At 40.6% G+C, this 17,970-nt stretch overlaps 1 protein-coding gene across 4 annotated transcripts in view; it reads left to right on the forward strand.

Annotated features, from left to right (window-relative positions):
• CDC42SE2 (CDC42 small effector 2) overlaps positions 1 to 17,970 on the forward strand; it is a 75,484-nt gene that overhangs the window by 28,612 nt on the left and 28,902 nt on the right. The window contains exon 2 of one of the 4 annotated variants that reach the window (XM_048502861.1): positions 9,184 to 9,273. The exons of 2 other annotated variants lie outside the window; for them this stretch is intronic. The gene's annotated coding sequence lies outside the window, so the exon portion shown is untranslated. Of the gene's footprint in view, positions 1 to 326; positions 427 to 9,183; positions 9,274 to 17,970 lie in introns of those variants that run through there. One more of the 4 variants, XM_048502862.1, reaches the window with a different exon arrangement.

The raw sequence follows: 17,970 nt of genomic DNA on the forward strand, positions 1-17,970 counted from the left end.
AATGTACTTCAGAGTTCACTGTGTTAGATTCTAGGTTAACGGGTTTGAGCACTTTGCTTGCTTGGGCAGCTTCTGGCAGACACATGTGACTTGTGGAGCTTGGGCAGGATTCCCTGCATGACTCTTCATATGTAAATAGTCATGATGGAGTGGTTCGGGTTGTTCAAGTGGGAGGGGGGGGGGGTAGTAAGAATCTATTCTCTCTGTTTGTGTGCATTGAAAAAAGATAATGAAACCCTTTGTACCCCCTCTGAAGACCTGCATTTCAACAAGAATTGTCTGTGCAGCTGCAACCCTGGCAACAAGACAGTAGCAGAAAAGAACTAGGGCAGACTTCCAGAATGCAAGGCAGAGTGGTCACATTAGAGAGGAGTGAAATACCAAACTTCTAGGATAAGCAAGAGCACCACTTTCTACAGCAGAATGGTAGATTTTACTTTTTTCTTTCTTTCTTTGTTGTTTTAATATTAAATAGTCAATTTCCAATTATTGTGGCTACTCTTAAAAGTCTCACCAGTATTAATTTTCCTGCAAGAAATTGTGAACTGGAGTCCGAGCTCTACAGTTCTATACTAAACTAGATTTGCATTTTTACAAAAACTTCAAGACAGTTAACCATTTTCTTTTTCATTTTTCATGTCTTTTCCATACCACTAAATATTTTTGTGTTATGTATATGTGTGGAAAAGCATGAGAGTTACTGAGTGTGTTGCATCATTCAGTAGAGATTATATTTTATACTATTTAAGATGCCTTTAATGAGTTCTGATTTCTCTTTGACCTATCTGTTGTAAAATTTCTGTAATGTGTTCAGTTTTTCTAGTAAGTGGTACAAGTTGTAGTGTAAAAGTTATTTAACCTAAAATGTTGCACTGGATACTAGATATGTGTCTTCAGCCATGGTCATATGACTTACTGTTTATAAAAGCACTGATTTAATAAGGATAATAGTGCTGACGTGACTACAGCAGGCTTCATTAATTATCCAACTGTTTAATGTGATTCAACAAGAAAAATTCTGCTGATAACTTGGTGGAATGGACTGAATGCAGTATTCATTCTGAGCAAGAGTCAAGTGATGCTTTTTGACAAATCGCACACAGGTAGAGCTTTGGGTGTAATAGCTGCATAATGTGTGTGGAAGAGTAGATGACATTTCTCTGGAATGCAAGATGTCACAATGCCTTTTCTTTTAACAAGCAGGAATGACTTGAGTCTATGAATTCCCTGCATTGTTTCTTAGTATATATTTAGCTACGATGACTGTTTAGAAGCATGAATTGATCCATCTAACCTTTGAGTTAACATTTATCCATTTTACAGATGGAGAACACTGATGCAGAGAGTCTTAGGCGACCCCTGTGAAAGGGTCGTTCGATCCCCCCAAAGGGGTCCCGACCCCAGGTTGAGAACCACTGCTCTAACCCATTCTGCCCCTTGCCATAATAATTCTGGGCCTTTAAGCAAGAGTGATACAGACGAATTTTTCTGGGGTCCTAGTGGGCTTTCAGCCTCTAGGGCCGTTTCCACACGGGCGGAAAATGACGGCCTGGAGACGGTAAAAACGCCGTCTCCAGGCTGCCATTCGCGACGCGCTGCTGTCGGTGAAACAGCCGCCCGCCTTCAAGACTTCCGCCCGAAGTTGGCTCAAGAGCCGGCGATTCCAAAGAAACGCTTTTTTTTTTTTAAGAAGCCGCTCTTCGGAATACGCCGCGTGAAGCCGCTGTCCGTTTAAATAACGGGTAGCGGCTTCGACGGCGCCTTCTCGACCTCAAGATCATTATAATTCTTATTGTTCCGGCGCGTCGCTGAGGCCTGGGGACACGTTTCGCTGCCCGCGCCAATTTCGAGCAGGCGCAAAAGAGCCCAAGGGGCGTGTCCCCAGGCCTCGGCGATTAACGCCGGAGCAGCCCAGGGACACGCCGGTCGTGTGGTATGCTGCTGCCGCTCCATGCCGTTGCTGCCCGCCTGACTTCCCGCATGACCGTCCGTGCGGCACGATTTGTCCGCCAGCCGTCTTCGGGTCAGCACGAGAAGCGCCGACCCAGCCGTTTCCGCCACCGTGCGGAAACGGCCTAGGTGTTTTACTGAAGGAACAGTTCCCTGCCTTGCAATGTGGTAAAAGTATCCATAGACCCCAGTGCTCTATCTGAAGGGGGATAGTTACTTATGCAGAACAGAGACAGCACAGCAGATCTCGTAGGAGTTGTGGGTGTTTCTTTTAATGGTTGCTAGATAATATTAAATGGTTACTGTCCAACTACCTTACTTGTCGCTAAAAACCTGTGTGTTCATTCCTTAGTTAATATTATTTCTCTATTTGGCCTATATGGTTAAAAATAATTAGTCTTTTCAAAAATAAACCATATGGCTAAAATTTTAAATAATTAATAATAATTCCTTGTGATCAGTGATGTACTGTGATCTGAAAGCTACACGAATTCTTTGGGATCTAAAGCAGCCCTTGGAATGTGGTACTGCAAATGCTGTTTACTCTAGCAGCAAACTAAAAATGGCTTTGAAACAGGACCAGTAATGGGCTGGCTATAAGTAGCTAGCAGAAAATTAGCTAGCTCTGTGTCCCATCATAATGCATTGACATGAATGTACAATGGCCATATCACCCGATCCTACCTGTAGCCTACCTGTCAGTTTAACTGCCGAAGAAGCCACTTTGTTTTTCTTTCCTGTACTTGCCTAGAGATGATGCGGGAGATGGGTGTAGGCAGAGCTTTCCATCCTAGATGACTCACTGTGGTATCCTGGATCCAAGTTTCTTAACTGAGATGATCTGGGAAAAAGAACTAGGGAAGAAGTAGGATTTTTATGCCACTTAATCAGCATTATAAGCATGAAATTATAGATGGCATAGACAGGTAGAATGAGGAGTGGAGATGTGGCCTTTCTTGGCCTTTCTGCTGTGAATGTAAGCACATGCTTATTGTGGGATAAATGGCAAGGTATTGCTGTGACAGTTATGGTGACTCTGTGATAGACAGAGTATGGGAAAGATGCACATCTCCAACAGAGAGCATAGTTTGCACCCTGAAGGAGACTCATGCTAGCTCTTTGATGCATTAACACTTCTTGATTGGAAGGGCCATATTCTGTGCCCAGGACCTGGCTTTTAGGTTAACGAAGGCTTTGGGAGTCCACTTGGGGATTCTGAAAAGGGGAGCTGTTTTGTTTGGGGAAATTTATTGTTACATTTTGGTTGTGGTTGTTGGGGAAAGCATACTCGCTCATGAGTGTGTTGTGATTAGGACTAATATTAGAATTAGGACTAAGGTTCGCCACCACTGATCTATGGCTACCAATGTTGATTCTCCTTGATCTGAGATTGCAAATGCCCTAGCAGACCAGGTGTTCAGGAGCAGCAGCAGCAGAAGACCATTGCTTTCACATCCTGCATGTGAGCTCCCAAAGGCATCTGGTGGACCACTGCGAGTAGCAGAGTGTTGGACTAGATGGACTCTGGTCTGATCCAGCAGCCTTGTTCTTATGTTCTTATGCAATGATAATAACAGGGGAATGATGTTAGAGGAAGCTTGCAGGTGTTCCTGGGGTGGATGCACCATACAACAAGTAAAGAACATATGCTCCAAGGATTGTAAAGACCTAGCCCAAGGGTGTCCAATCTTATAAAGCTTGTGAGCACTTTTAGAAGTCTTATATAGAATGGCTGCCACTGTTTATCTTCAGTCACACAGTGAAGATTGAGTGCGTGCAGGTGCTGCCAAAGAAATCCACAGATCCAGTTAGAAATTTTGCTGGGCAAAAACCACACCTGACCATGCCGACTTTATAAGCTGTTGGCAGGCACCAGAAATGGTGTCAGCAGGTACTATGTTGTTCACGGACACCATGTTGGGGATCCCTGAACTAGCCAGTAACTTATCTTTATTTTGATTAGCTGTACCTAGATTCTGTCTTGTAGCATTCCTGAGTTTTGTGCTTGGTAGTACTAATGTTGCTTAACTAAAGATTCTGCACATTTCTTTGCTCACTATCTTGCCACTCAGAATACTAATGAAATACAATCCTGTAGTATCAACCTTCAGAGATACTAGGAGAGACAGAGGATTTTATACGTGATGGCATGCTGTCTGAAAGGAGGGGCAGTTAACAACTTTCTGCTTTAGTCACCTAACTGGAGTGCAAGCTGTCAGGGAAAGTCTTGGAGAAAATACTTTCCCATTTACAGGGCAGTAAGGCCATCACACCACGCTTCTACTGAACACAGTAGGTATCTTGGCCTGCCAGGCTCACAGAGAGTCAGGTTCCAGATGATAGCAGGCACAGATGCAAGAAAGGGAGAGAGCAGTCTTACTCTGAGTTCTTAGGACCAGAGTTCAATCAGATCTGGTCAGAGGTAGTCAAGGGTCCAAGAGAGGTCAGGTCAGGCAATCCAGTTTGAGTCAGAGTTCCAAGGAATCAGTCTGCAAGTGAGTGCTGCAGAAGCTGTTAGGCTTTCAGCAATGTTGCTCCTGCAACTCCCGCTTCATAAAGCAGTCTCTTATAAGCCTGTGCTGTGGCTCGGTCTTGATACTGAGCTGACTGACAGCATTCTCTGTGCTGCCTTAGGGCTTCCAAGTGTGCACTTTGCCTTTTAGAATACAGTTCCTGCCAGGTGCAAATTCTCAGCTGCCTTACAGACTCAAATGAAATGGGTGGACTGCTAGGTTGGCCCTCAGTGGTTGAAGGTGCTTCTGCAAACACTCTGGCTTCCAACTCTTGTCCTGGGCCAGCTCTCTCTGCATCCTGTGAGGCTTCTGGCTGTGCGTGAAGCCCAGTTGACTGGGGCTCCAACCTGGAGCTCATCAGAGGACTCCTGGCTGACTGACTCTGGGCCTATAACAATATGATTTATTCCTGAATAAACAATGATTGTTTTACAAATGGAAAAGAATGATCGCCATAGGGACATTTATGTGTGGAACTGGCTCACTATAGGGTGCTGTCATTTTTATTCTAAGGTCGAACAAGGGCTAAAGCATATGTGAGTCTTTGAATTTTTAAAATGAGGCAAAATTAGTTATTCATTGAAACACACAATTTTTTGTAAAATTTTATTTCTGAAGTTATACTGAAGTTATACTTCATATGGATCATCTTTCAAGATAATGGCAGTTCATAGATTTATCATGAACTTCAAAGGGTGTTAAAGATAAGTTCACTTGGAGAAAATGACTGCTTTGGAAAGTGAGCTTTATAGGATTATAACCCATTGAAGTCCTTCTCCTCAATCCCTATACTCTTCAGGCTCCAGTCCCCAAATCTCCAGATGTTTCCCAAACTGTAGCAGGCAACCTGTCCTGAATAACAACCAATCTCCAGACTACAAGTATTAGTTGCCCTTAATAAAATGACAACTTTGGAGGCTGGATTCTGTGGTATTATACCCCACTAAGGTTCTTCCCCAGGCTGAACTTCTAAACCTCAAGGAATTTCCAAGCCCAGAAATTCTACCATAGAATAACCATCCACTCTTGAATATTTGTTCAGTAGAAAGGCTGAGTTCAATTATTTAAAATAAATTAATTTATAGTCCTATTAGTACAACATGTATGAATTAAAGGACAAAAATGTATAATGCAAGTTCTTTGGTGAACAAGAAAACTGCAGATTGTGGTGTTACAGTAGGAACAGTAAACATTTCACATTTAAATCTTATTTATTGCTCTTGTATGTTCACAAGAAGCATATTTACAATAGTACTATGGCCCTTCCTCTCTGGAGAACAGCTTGTGGTGAACAGTGATGAAGTCTTATAAAATATCAGCCAATTCTCAAAGCTGCTTTTATCTGTTGGTGTGTTTCTGTTCTCTCAGACTGGAGAATAGCAGAAACATCAGCATTTATTTGCAAAATGAGGTGAGGAGATGAAATACATTGATAGTCCTTAAAGTGAAAGCTTAGACATCGTTTTACCCCTTGTTCTGTTCCCCAAGCAAACTAAAAATCAGGTGCCTTGCACTTGGCCAGAACAGAGTGTGAGACCCACCGAAAAATAAGTAACACTTCAAAAATGGTTTAATAATATTTAAAGTTTAGGACTCTGGCCATTTCCCCACTTACAAAATGGTGGATGATAAGCTGCGGTTTCCTTTGCTGCAGGACCTTTTGAGCACGGGCTCATGGTCCCCACCACAGCTTCCGCAGCTTCCGCCCCCTTGTTCAAATGAATGCGGCAGCCGTGCAGCCTCTACGCAGGACTCCCCATGATCCGCTCAGGGGCTGTCCTGATTGACTGCTGCGCTGCTCTGGGGCAGGATTTTTTCAATGTTCTAAAGGACAAGTCCACATCTCCACACTTTGCCAAGGAATACACCATTTTGAGCACTCAAACCCACTATTTGAGTGTTCAAAACGACGTGGAGACGTGGATTTTTAGCATTAAAAATAAAAAAGAAAGCCCAGGCTGCGCGCACACTCCGCCATTGCCTAATTGGAAGGATGGCTCTATGTTATCAGCAACGGCAGGAAACTTAAACCTGGAGTCACCCCTCGGGCTTCCCCACTCCCCCGCGCGCCCCCGCACTTGGCGCGGGGTTTTCAGAAAGGTGCTGGACCATCCATCAGCAGAAAAGATGTGTACTGAGGAGGAAGGAGAGCAGCAGAATCGGGGTCACTGTGTTGTTGCCACTGAGGAAGTGGAGAATGCAGCAGGCCCCCGGATTATTTGATGAGAGTAGCACGCAACAAAAGGTGAGTGGGGAAACGACCAGACTCATCCCATGAAGTCTATCTAATAAAAGAATACTTGCAATACTGGAAATGTTTGGAGATGGTTTTAAGAACTTGCAGACTTGCAACTCTTTCTTTAAGTTCTTCTAAGGAAGTCTGTGCTGCTCGTACTGCTTCTGAGATCTCCCAGTGTCCTCTACTTGGACCCTGTTTCCTTGCAATTCTGTTGAAACTGAATTTCTTAAAATATCATGGATCTTTTACACCTTAAACGTCTGAGATATTGCTGTCTTTAGCCTTTCCCAGACACCTGAACTAAAAACAAAACTGTAAAACCGGAACTGTTAACCAATAAGAATGCTATAGCACTTTGCCTCTAGAGGGCTTCATAAAGGGACAGGGTCTAACTAAGGTTCCCACCCACAGAAAACTGTACAAAAAACAACTAAGCCCATTCTAACTAAGGGTATAACTGAGGCTTAAATAAAGAAAATAGTGAGGTGTCTCTAGGGGCATGACACCCCTCATTAGATAAGTTAAAAGGCAAAATTAATTAATATATTCCTGCTGGATCGGGTTATATCAGCTTTATTTTTGATACACTTCTAACTTTCTCCACTATTTCTGCAGATTTCTGCAGCAATAGCTTCAGTAGGCAACATAGTGCCTGTGTTTAGTAGCAATGCATGGCAGACAGGAGCAACAATATCTCAGTATTAAATATGATTTGTAAAAGACCATCCAGGTTTTTTTAAATATTCTGAGCTACAAGTACGTCTGAGCTAAGAGATTTAAAGAGTGCTTGTGTAACCTTAGGACAGAGGCAGTGTTTGTGGAAAAGATATACCTGACACAAATATTCATGATGTCTGGGACTGAATGTTGACTCAACAGGGAAATGGGGATCATGTTTTATTGCTCTCACTAGTTAAAACACCTAGTATGGACCTGTCACTCTCACTTGCTGACATTTTTATTTCTTTTCTAAATCTGAAAGCCTTTCTAAAAAATTGAACTGTTACAGATTGAGGTCAACTGCTGTGAAAAATATCTGCATGCCTGCTGACATTGATTGAAAAATCCATTGTAATGTCTTGTGCATGTGGTTTGTTTGTTTATTTATTTATTGATTGATTGATTATTCAGATTCATATACCACCCTATGCCCTGAGGGTTCTTCAGTGGATCATAATTATTGTCTATTGAAATTTGATTTTGCCTTTCTAAGCAGACACTCACTGTTGGGGCAAATTTGAGAACCAGCAAAAGTTTCTGTGAACCCACTGGAAGAAGAAGATGATGGGTTATTTGGTGCTCCACTCACAGGGAAAACCCCCCTGTTCTTATGGGTGTGCTGTGATCTCTTTATTCTAAGTCAGAAGGCTTTTCAAGGAAAATGAACTGCCTTGGGTTTTGGGTCAAATGTTGTCAAAAACAGTTACAAGCTTACAAAATAAGTTTTGTTTATTGAACAAAAGTCTCTTCCTGAAGTATTTAGTTGTTTCCCTGTAGCATGTATATCAAGTGTTGCACAATACTAAAGGAAAAAGGTAAAGTTTCCCCTTCAGTCGTGTCTTACCCTGGGGTACCGCTGCAAGCAGTGATTTTATAGGCAAGCCATTTTTGGGGGGTAGTTTGCATTGCTTTCCCCAGCTATTCTTTACCCCCTAGCTATGAGTTTTTTTCATGTACTCCATTTTACTGGACTAAGAAAATGGGATGGATGGGCTGGAGCTGACTTTGAGCCAGCTTTCGCCAGGATATATCTGACTCCCTAGGGGCTTAGAACTTCTGACCGCAGGAGTGGTGAAAGTGTAAGCACTTTAACCACTACACCAATTACGCCGAATTCCTTTTTACACAATATAGGAGTCTTTTTAAAAATTAAAGACAGTCTAATTTGCAAATTAACGGAAAAAGGCCAATGACTTATGCTGCTTTGTGTGGGTGTGTGTGCTCTTGGGTGCAACTGGGGTAGATTGTCAAAGTCAACAGTCAATATAGATATCTGTGGGCTTTTTTCAGTACCTAGATTGGTATCTGGAATATTATTTTGATAGCGTGGATTTAACTTCTTCTTTTGACCTTTTTTGTCCATGTGATCACACTGCAAGAGCAGCGAGAGGAGAGTGCCAATGCATCACAATGCACCATCATTGCTGATTATATGTTTTGTCTGACGAACAGCCTGTGATCCTGTTTGGTTGGGAATAAACCCACTGATTTCATTAAATTTATAGTCTTGAACTGTGCTCTTTGGGTGTCAGAGCAAGCTTTGGACTTGTGCTTCTTGATGAGTGAGCGCCTATGCGGAGTTCCAAAAGCAATTTGCTTTGGCATGTTTTGCATGTCAAAGAGGAATATCTCACTGGATGGAGGCAAGCCTCTAATTGCATTTTTGGAGTGTACGAAATTGAAAAAAAGCTGTATGGATTGAATAGAAATTTCTCAGTTGATTAGGATACACTGTTAATGTAGAATTATTCTCTTCCTCAGAATCCAAGATAAATGATACAGAGGGTCTGGGAACAGGTGATCCCTTGAATCCACAGATGGTCGAGTTCATCATACAGGGTAGTTCAAGAGGTAACATGTTCTGAAGGAGTTGAGCTGATGAGCTGGCAGAGCACTGATTCTTAAGTTTTAGCTGGATGTGAATGCACTGTTAAGACAGAGATATGAAAGAGAAAAGAACATATTTCCAATGTATATGACTTGCTATGGTACAGTTGTGGATGACATTTCCTTTCATATCTCAAAAAAGGATATTGTCTTTATGCAGATTATTTAGGAAGTGATACTAAGCAGGTCTATTCAGAAGTAGGTGTCATGTTTTTAGTGGGGGCTTTTCCCCAAGAAAATGTCATTAGGATTACATTGCAAATCAGATTTCTCATAACTACAGACAATAGTTTTTTAATTATATTTTTTTATGAACAAAAAGTGTTCAGTTAATTAAAATCCAAAACATTGCAACCAGTATCTAGGTCATAATGGTGTATAATTAAGACATTTCATAGGTCAGTTTATGTTTAAATACTATTTTCCTAAAGTCTACCAAAATAGAAAGAGTTCACAAATCTAGTTTGACACCTGTTTTCCTTAAAAGCTATATGAATTCGTCCCATGTGTACCTGAGAAATTCAAATTTTATGTTTGTATATATTATTTTGAGCTCTAATTTGCATGATGTAACATTTGTGTTGACTGGCATGGAATGGATGAAATCTTAAATTCAACTCTGATAAGTTTAAGTGGACATATAATTAACTTGATTTTTTCCTACTGTAAAACAAGGTTCCCTTTTTTGCTATTTTTATTAGGTAACTTGTGAGCAGCTGATACGTTTGTGTGCGTGTGTATGGTTTAAGAATTTATTTTAAACGATAGATTAAGAAGATGCTCACCGCATTATCTTGTCCTTAGTTTTTTCTAATTTTTAAATATGATATGCCACGTCTTATAATGTTTTTATTGTAGTATTTTCTGATTTTTTAATTCAGTCTTCTTGTTTTGGTAATGGTGTGTTAGTGTTTCAATTGAATTGCCTGTAATTTTTGTAGTCCACTCTGTCTCTTTGTGCGAAAGGCAGAAGAAAGTATTGTATTGATGCTCAGAACTGCACTCTGCAGAGAATATTGCACACAGTATTTAAAAATGAGAAAACTCTGGCATCAAGCGAACAATATTACAACAGAAGAAATAATAAACTATTAAAAAAACAGAATTGAGAGGAAATTATGTGGTTCTGCTCTGTTGTTTGTTGGTAACTTCACTGTGTACAGCTATACCATTGGAAAGAAAACAGGCTCATGCATCAAATAAAAGAGAATGTTTTCACTGTCAAGACACCTTGCAGCTATGTACAGGCCTTTCTGGAGATTGATGTTATTGTTGAATGTATTTTTGCACATTCCCTGAATTTTACATTTACAACTTCTATGAAAGATAGATAAGCTTCAAAATGTTTTATTTGCTATTAAACATTACAGTATATTATCACCTTCCCCTTCTAACGCTGTAATCCTTTGCGAGGATTCATCTGCAGTATTAAAACCCCAAAACAAACTGTTTGGTAGCTTCAGACCACGAATAAAGATTAGAGTCGGGATCTTTGGATTTGTAAAACTGGCACCTAATTCTGTGTCTGTACATAGTTCAATACCATAAGTATGAAATATTGGCTTCCCTAGTCTTTCCCTATTCCACCCCCAGTCTTCTCTCTAACATGCTGTCATTTTAAAACCAACACTTTGTTGTTCAGTTGTGATATTAGAGCGGGGGTGGGGGGCAATATGTGCAGGCCTGTTTGGCTAAATATAGTTTTGGAGGCAGGAATGTCTCATATTACATTTAATCCTAGTAAAGTATGCACAATAACCAGTGCAAAACTTTTAAGAAGATTAGAGAGTGTAGAGAAAAAGAAAGATGGAATCTAGTTCCAAGTCTACATTAATACATGTTGGTTTCCAAAGTGTTAATCTTATTCAAAATGTTTATGTATGAAACAGTGTGTTTTAATTATGGGGTTGATAACATGTTCAGTGTTTGGGCACAAATTAGACTGCATTATTTTTGAGTTAGTCTGGGGCCAAAAACAGGAAAAAGTGAAATCTTTTTTTAGGCTGTGCTGCTCAGACAGAATCCCTTTTTAGTTAGGCTTCAGCCAGTGCTGTAATGCTCACAAAACAACAAAAAGCCAAAAATAACTGCATTACTGACAGGACCTTAAATAGTCATATGCCCTGTTAGCCGCAAAGGGAAGTGGTGTGGGAGTAACAGCAGCGTAATGTACTTTGTGAAAAAGAATATATATATATACACACACACATACATACATACACTTATGAAAATAAAATTCTTATTGACAATTAACATAGGACAGAATTGCATTCACTACACTTTGAAAGGCAAAATGTTGCCTTAACCCCACAGTAGTGATAAGCTAGCTATACAATAAAAATTTAATATCTAGTTGTAAATCGAGCTATTTATGATCAATATTATTTATTAGGCTGTATGTCACATGAAGGTGGCTTCATTCCGTGGCATGTTCTGTATGATTCCTTCCCCAGCTGGCTCTCTTCCTCCCCATCCTGAAGTAGAATAATGGATCATAAAGTGTTGGCAATACAGGACTGTGAAGGTTGTTATGCTCAACTTGCAATGTAGTAGAAGAGAAGAAGAAGAGTTTGAATTTATACCACCCTTTTTTCTCTCCTGTAGGAGACTCAAAGGGGCTTATAATCTCCTTTCCCTTCTCCCCTCCCCAAAGGGGCTTATAATTTCCTTTCCCTTCTCCCCTCCCCACAACAAACATCCTGAGAGAGCTCCATAGAGCTGTGACTCGCCTAGCTGGCGTGTGTTGGAGTGCACAGGCTAATCTGAATTTCCCAGATAAGCCTCCACAGCTCAAGTGGCAGAGCAGGGAATCAAACTCCGTTCTTCAGATTAGAGTGCACCTGCTCTTAACTACTATGCCACTGCTGCTCCTGGTACAATCAGAAGCAGGTGCAGTCGGCCTGACATGCAGTGGTGGAATTCAGCAGATTCGCACCACTTCGGCAGAACCGGTTGTTAAAATGGTGCTTGCAAACAACCAGTTGTTAAATTATTTGAATCCCACCACTGCTGACATGCCATGTGCTGTGGCTTGTGAGGTACTTGACAGACTTGACTATGCGGGCTGCTTGGCTTCACGAGGAAGAATGGAGAAGACTAAATTATTGGAGCAGTTCATTTACTACCGTGGCATGGCAGCTTTCTATACTTCTCCCTTCTAGGTAGAAGAACCACATGTTTCAGCAGAATCCTTCCCACAATTCCTGCCTGCCATGAAAATGATATTGGTATTGGTAGCAAATTGTTATTAGGGATTCCAACACTTAAAGTAAAAAATTACTGGTACTTGGTTGGTTTCTCTATCCCACTCCAAGTCACTTGTCTATTCAGTTGCAGGCTTTTCTCATTAGTTCCCTGCTATCAAGCAATACTATTTATAATGCCCCCAGAAGTATATTACAATTCAAAATACAGATTTACCATGACCAGACAGCATAATCGTCCAATCATTGCAGAGAAAGTAGCAAGAAAATGTGACTGAATGCCGCATCTGGGGCTTCCACATCACATTCATACTTTTAATAAAGGGCTTTACCATGTAGGAAACACTGAAAATATTTTAGCTATTTTGCATATGCATATTCAGATATTAAAAGAGAGATCAAAAGTCAATATTATTGTGGATGCAGCAGAACTTTTTGATCTGGATCAGTCCTCAGAAAATGTAATGTTGGACAATGGTGGTAATCACACAATAAGTAATCATAGTCAGATCTTCAGTACTCAAGCTCTACATGAAGATAAGAGAGGTGGTACTGAGATTCTACTCAATTAACCTGAGGTTCTACTTAGTTAACCTTTTAAATTAATGACCGTGATTCTCAGTTGGTACATAGTTAAAGGTCTTGGTTAGCACTGAAGCTGACTAGAAAGAGGAACTGCTGACAAGTGGAGCAAGGTAGGCAGGGTTGCTTCTGTTGCAGATGGCATTCCAGACTATTTTTATGTACTAGTCAGGTAAATCTATCAGGGATTCATTACTTTAAGAACAGGTAAGACAGATAGAGGAGAGGTCCATCAATGGCTACTAGCCATGGTGAACTTCCATATACAGAAGCAGCAAACCACTGAATTTTGGTGATGGGAGAAAACATCAGGACTCCTGTGCTTTGTTAGCATTCCAGGGCAGCTGCCATTGTGTGAAACAATCTTCTGAACTAGATGGGCTTCTTGTCCAATCCACAGGGCTCTTTGTGTGCTCTTAAAACTACTGTTTTTGTGGTAGATGTCTCAAAATAACATTGCTTCGTCAGGTACTTCTCAAGTATTCATTATGATAAGTAACATTACATGTTCACACTTATACATTACAGCTCACCTATGCTATAGCTTTGGCTCATTCCGCACATGCAGAATAATGCACTTTCAAACTGCTTTCAGTGCTCTTTGAAGCTGTGCGGAATAGCAAAATCCACTTGCAGACAGTTGTGAAAGTGGTTTGAAAATGCATTATTTTGCGTGTGCGGAAGGGGCCTTTGTCTTCGCAGTTTCATAGCTGTTTGTGCTAGTCGGTGAACTTAGAGTACAAGCAGGATTTAGGTTATCTTGACAAGTGATTTTTTTCATGGAATATATTGTATGCATTTGACAGAAAAGCAACACTTACAATGAATCATCTCTTCACTGTCAATGCGAATTTTATTTATACATTCAGGAATGCAAAAATGTAAAATTTCACCAAAGCTTGGTCAAATTTATTATGTTGTTTCCCAGTAAGGCAGGCTGGAGTGTGACTTTCTCTGAAGTTTTGGGAAGTGTTGCATCTGAACCCTTCCAAAAAAAAAAATGTACTGCAGAAAGTGCCATCTAGCATGCTGGCTGTGTGTGTGTGTTAAGTACCATCAGGTTGCTTCTGACTCATGGGGACCCTATGAATCAATGTCCTATTGTTAACAGCCTTGCTCAGTCTTTCAAACTAAGTACCATGGCTTCCTATAGCTGGAACTTTAAAAGTAGGTTTATGACACTTTCTGGCAGGATATGGAAATATTGAAACATATTTGTCTTGCAGATCCTACTATCAGTCCATGGTTGCCTGTGATAAAACCACAGATGAGGTGTTAGAAATTGCATTACTCTTTTATCGGAACATAAACACAAAGCTTGCAATAAAATTATTTCTAATCAGAAACTCATTTATATATGAAATAGCCATCACAATCCAGGTGGAAGTTTTGCGCATACTTCTTCCACTTCACCCATGGCACACCTCTTACAGAAAATAAAAACAGCCCAGACAGTCCAGACTTAAGAAAGTAAAACAGTTAAGTTCATGTGATGCATCAGCACCTGCAGCCATTCTTCTTCCTGTGGTTTTCTGGGCTTTTTATCTGCTATTCACAATAGTCAACAGCCCTATTACCACAGTTCCTGTCTGCAGTTGCAGCAAAGAAATGGAGCATCCAGAAGGCAAGAAATATTGATTTTTAAAGTGAGCCTGTTATCTTAACTGGGAGAATGCTGGCCTTGGTCTGTGATTATAGAGCAACGTATTTCATCCCTACGTATATTTCAGCTGTCACTGGTCCATTCCACACAGTATGAAAAATACATGAAAAAGAGGCGACTGCTTCTTTTCACTCTGTACACCCAAAATAAGATGTCTGAGGATATCATAAAGAGAGGTGGCTGCTGATGTATTTTCCTGATGGCAAAGGTGTCAGAAGGAAAAGTCTTTTTCCTGCCCAACTGCTTTCCTCTCTGGTCAGTTTCACCCTCAGCTTATGCTGGAAACTTCGTGTGCAGCTAAAGAGACTTTTCCCTGCCGCCATTTGCTGAAGGTTTCCCCAGGATGTTTGCCCTGCAAGCTATGTTCCTGGATGTCTTTTCAGCCTCAAAAGCACATAATTGTCCAACTCGTCCTGCCAATTCTGACAGTATGTAGTTTTCCTATTTTTAAAAATTTCTGATGAGCTATTTCTGTAGCTACAGAGATACTAATGTTAGAATCTCAACCTCTCAGGAGACCTGTCCACCTCCCATTGAGAAGTATTGGGTAGACTTGCCCTTTGTGGATTGACTGGGTTTTTCTGTGCAGTACCAAAAAAAAAAACCTTTTCATCTCCAGAGGGCAGATCTACCCAATGCTTCTCAATGTGAGGTAGAGATATCTTCTGAGCAGCTGAGTCTCTCATATTAATGCCTGCATTGTTACAGAGAGAGCTCATCGGAATTTTTTTTTTTTAAAAAAGGAAAAGTATATATTGCCTGAATCAGCAGGAGGAGCTGAGTACAACTATGCACTTTTTGGACTGAAAGGGTGCCCAGGATCATGGCCTGCAGAACAAACGACCTGGGGCAACCTTCAGCAAATGGAGGTAGGGAGAATCCCTTCAGCTGCACACAAAATGTCCGGTACAAGCAAAGGGTGAAATTGGCTAGAAATTGACCAGAGAGCAAAATGGTCAGGTGGGAAACATAAGACATCTCCTGAGCTCTGCATTCTGAGCTCTGCCAGGCAGGAGATGTCTTGCAGGCGGCTTAGGGAAAAAAGGTGCATTTTAAAGTGTTCTCCAAAAAAGATGTCTTGAGTAAAAATAAGGCATCCTGAGGACGTCTTGGGGCAAAAGCTGAGGGAACATCCTCCCACAGATGCCTTTTTCAGCATTCTCACAATGTCTTATTTTTCTGTGCAGAATGGACCTTTATGTTCAGAGCCAAACTGTCAGAGGACCAGGAGCCCAAGGGGTTCTGACAAAACCCTTGTTTTCCCCAACATTTCTTATTTGGGGTTACATTCATCACACAGACCTGCTGCTGCTCTAAAATAATCTCGGTTCTCCATTCACCAATGCATTCACTTCTCCCTGCTTCACAGTTATAGATGACAGTCTCCAGCAGTATTTTTTTTCTTTCTGTATTGTGACAATTAATTAAAGGGGTTTGATTTAGGTGTGAGAAAAAATCTTGAGAAACAATATATTTGTTGTTATAGTCTTTGTACAGGAAGCTAAAGCAAATATGATTTACTTGGATAGCACAAGTGTTCCAACCCAGCTTCTCTGAAATCCCATGAGGCTAATTCACAGGATGCCATTTACTCGGAGGGACTTTTAGTAAATGCAGTGTAATACTGCTATTTTCTACCACAACAATATACATTGCAATGGATTTAGATATTACAAATTACATACAATGTAAATTTACAATAACTTCATATATCGTGAAGCAGTGTTGGGCCAAGTTCAGCCATAAAATTCACTGGATGACCTTCAGCCAATATATTTTTTTCTTAGCCTAACCCACCTTGCAGGATAATTTGTAAGGATAAAATTTAAGACGTGAGAGCTACATATGCTACTCTGAGATCATTGGAGAAAGAGAAGGATAAAATATGATATATATACAGCCCAGCAAGGAGTAGCCAGTTTGCATACATTAATTTCCATGTGGCCTCTACTCATATGCGAGTCTGCCAGCAGCCCTGTGAGATCCTGATAAACGTGCATGGTGACTGTAGCCAATTAATGCCAGAAAAGGTGTCATAAATAAAGTCTTCAGTTCTGCACTTTGCTAAGATACCAGAGGAAAATGAATAAGCCTAGGAATGAGCTATTTCTTTGTCCACCACTGCAAAACATTTGAAAATTTCTCTGCCTTCTCCCCCTCTTCAAGGCGAATGATAAATCCATTCTTAGTTACAAGCTACAGGAGCCAGGCAAAAGTGAAGGCGAAGTTTTAAAAGCAGACAAAAGTGCCACAGGGCTTCCCTTCTCTATAAAATGGGAATATTAATCCTCTTCCTCACCATATGTACAGCTATGGGGATGAAGAAGATAAGAAAGCTTCTCCCAGCCTGAGCTTTTGTGCTGGCCATAAATCTAGTTAATAATAAATTCTTCAATCAGGCTAATAAGGTAGGGGTATAATGTGATTAGCAATACATTGTAAGACTGCTTTACTTGTAATGCCATTGCTATATTTATATAATAGTTAAAAAATCCAATTAAAAATGGTTGTCTGCAATTATTCTTGTTGAAGACAGTAATCTAGTGGGCCTTCATTAATCTGTGAAGTCTAGACTAGGCAAGTGCTGCCTTGTGTATAAAGTGCTATGTCTCAAAATGCAGCATTAAAGGCTTGATCCTTTCACTGTGCTTTGCTCTCTAATATTCTTGTCCTTAACACTTCTGGCTTATCATGTTCTGTCCCCTGTTACAGTGAATATGTTTAGATGTCTTTTCATATAATTCCACGCAGAAGAAAGCAATAATAAAAATAGTAACAATTTAATTTGGTAGCTGCTTTTTAAAATTAGTTCTAGGACCTCAGCAGATTTTCCATTTTTTGAGGGACCTTTTTACGCTTGTTGCTGTTTAGATGTAAGACAGTTGGGAGTCCTGCTTTTCCATGACAGATGGAATTTTCCAATAAAGTGCAATTCTAAACTCTGAGTCTGACTAGCATAATTATTGCTACTGATCTCTCGGGGGTAGCATGGCTGAGTGTTGTGGGTGCCTCTTAAATTCGCTGATGGGGAGCTACAAGCCCACCCACCTAATGATGACTGCAATTTAGGGCTTTAAAAGATTACTTTGGATTATTTTAAAAAAAAATTCAGGCCCAAGCACTTCTCTATACTCCCGAAAGATCACACACGTTAGCTCTTTGAAAGGAAATTACAGAGAGTTAGAACAAAGCTGCCTGTCTGACACTGGAATG

This window comes from Sphaerodactylus townsendi, linkage group LG07 (genome assembly GCF_021028975.2).
Source record: "Sphaerodactylus townsendi isolate TG3544 linkage group LG07, MPM_Stown_v2.3, whole genome shotgun sequence".
In the NCBI taxonomy this organism is placed as follows: domain Eukaryota; kingdom Metazoa; phylum Chordata; class Lepidosauria; order Squamata; family Sphaerodactylidae; genus Sphaerodactylus; species Sphaerodactylus townsendi.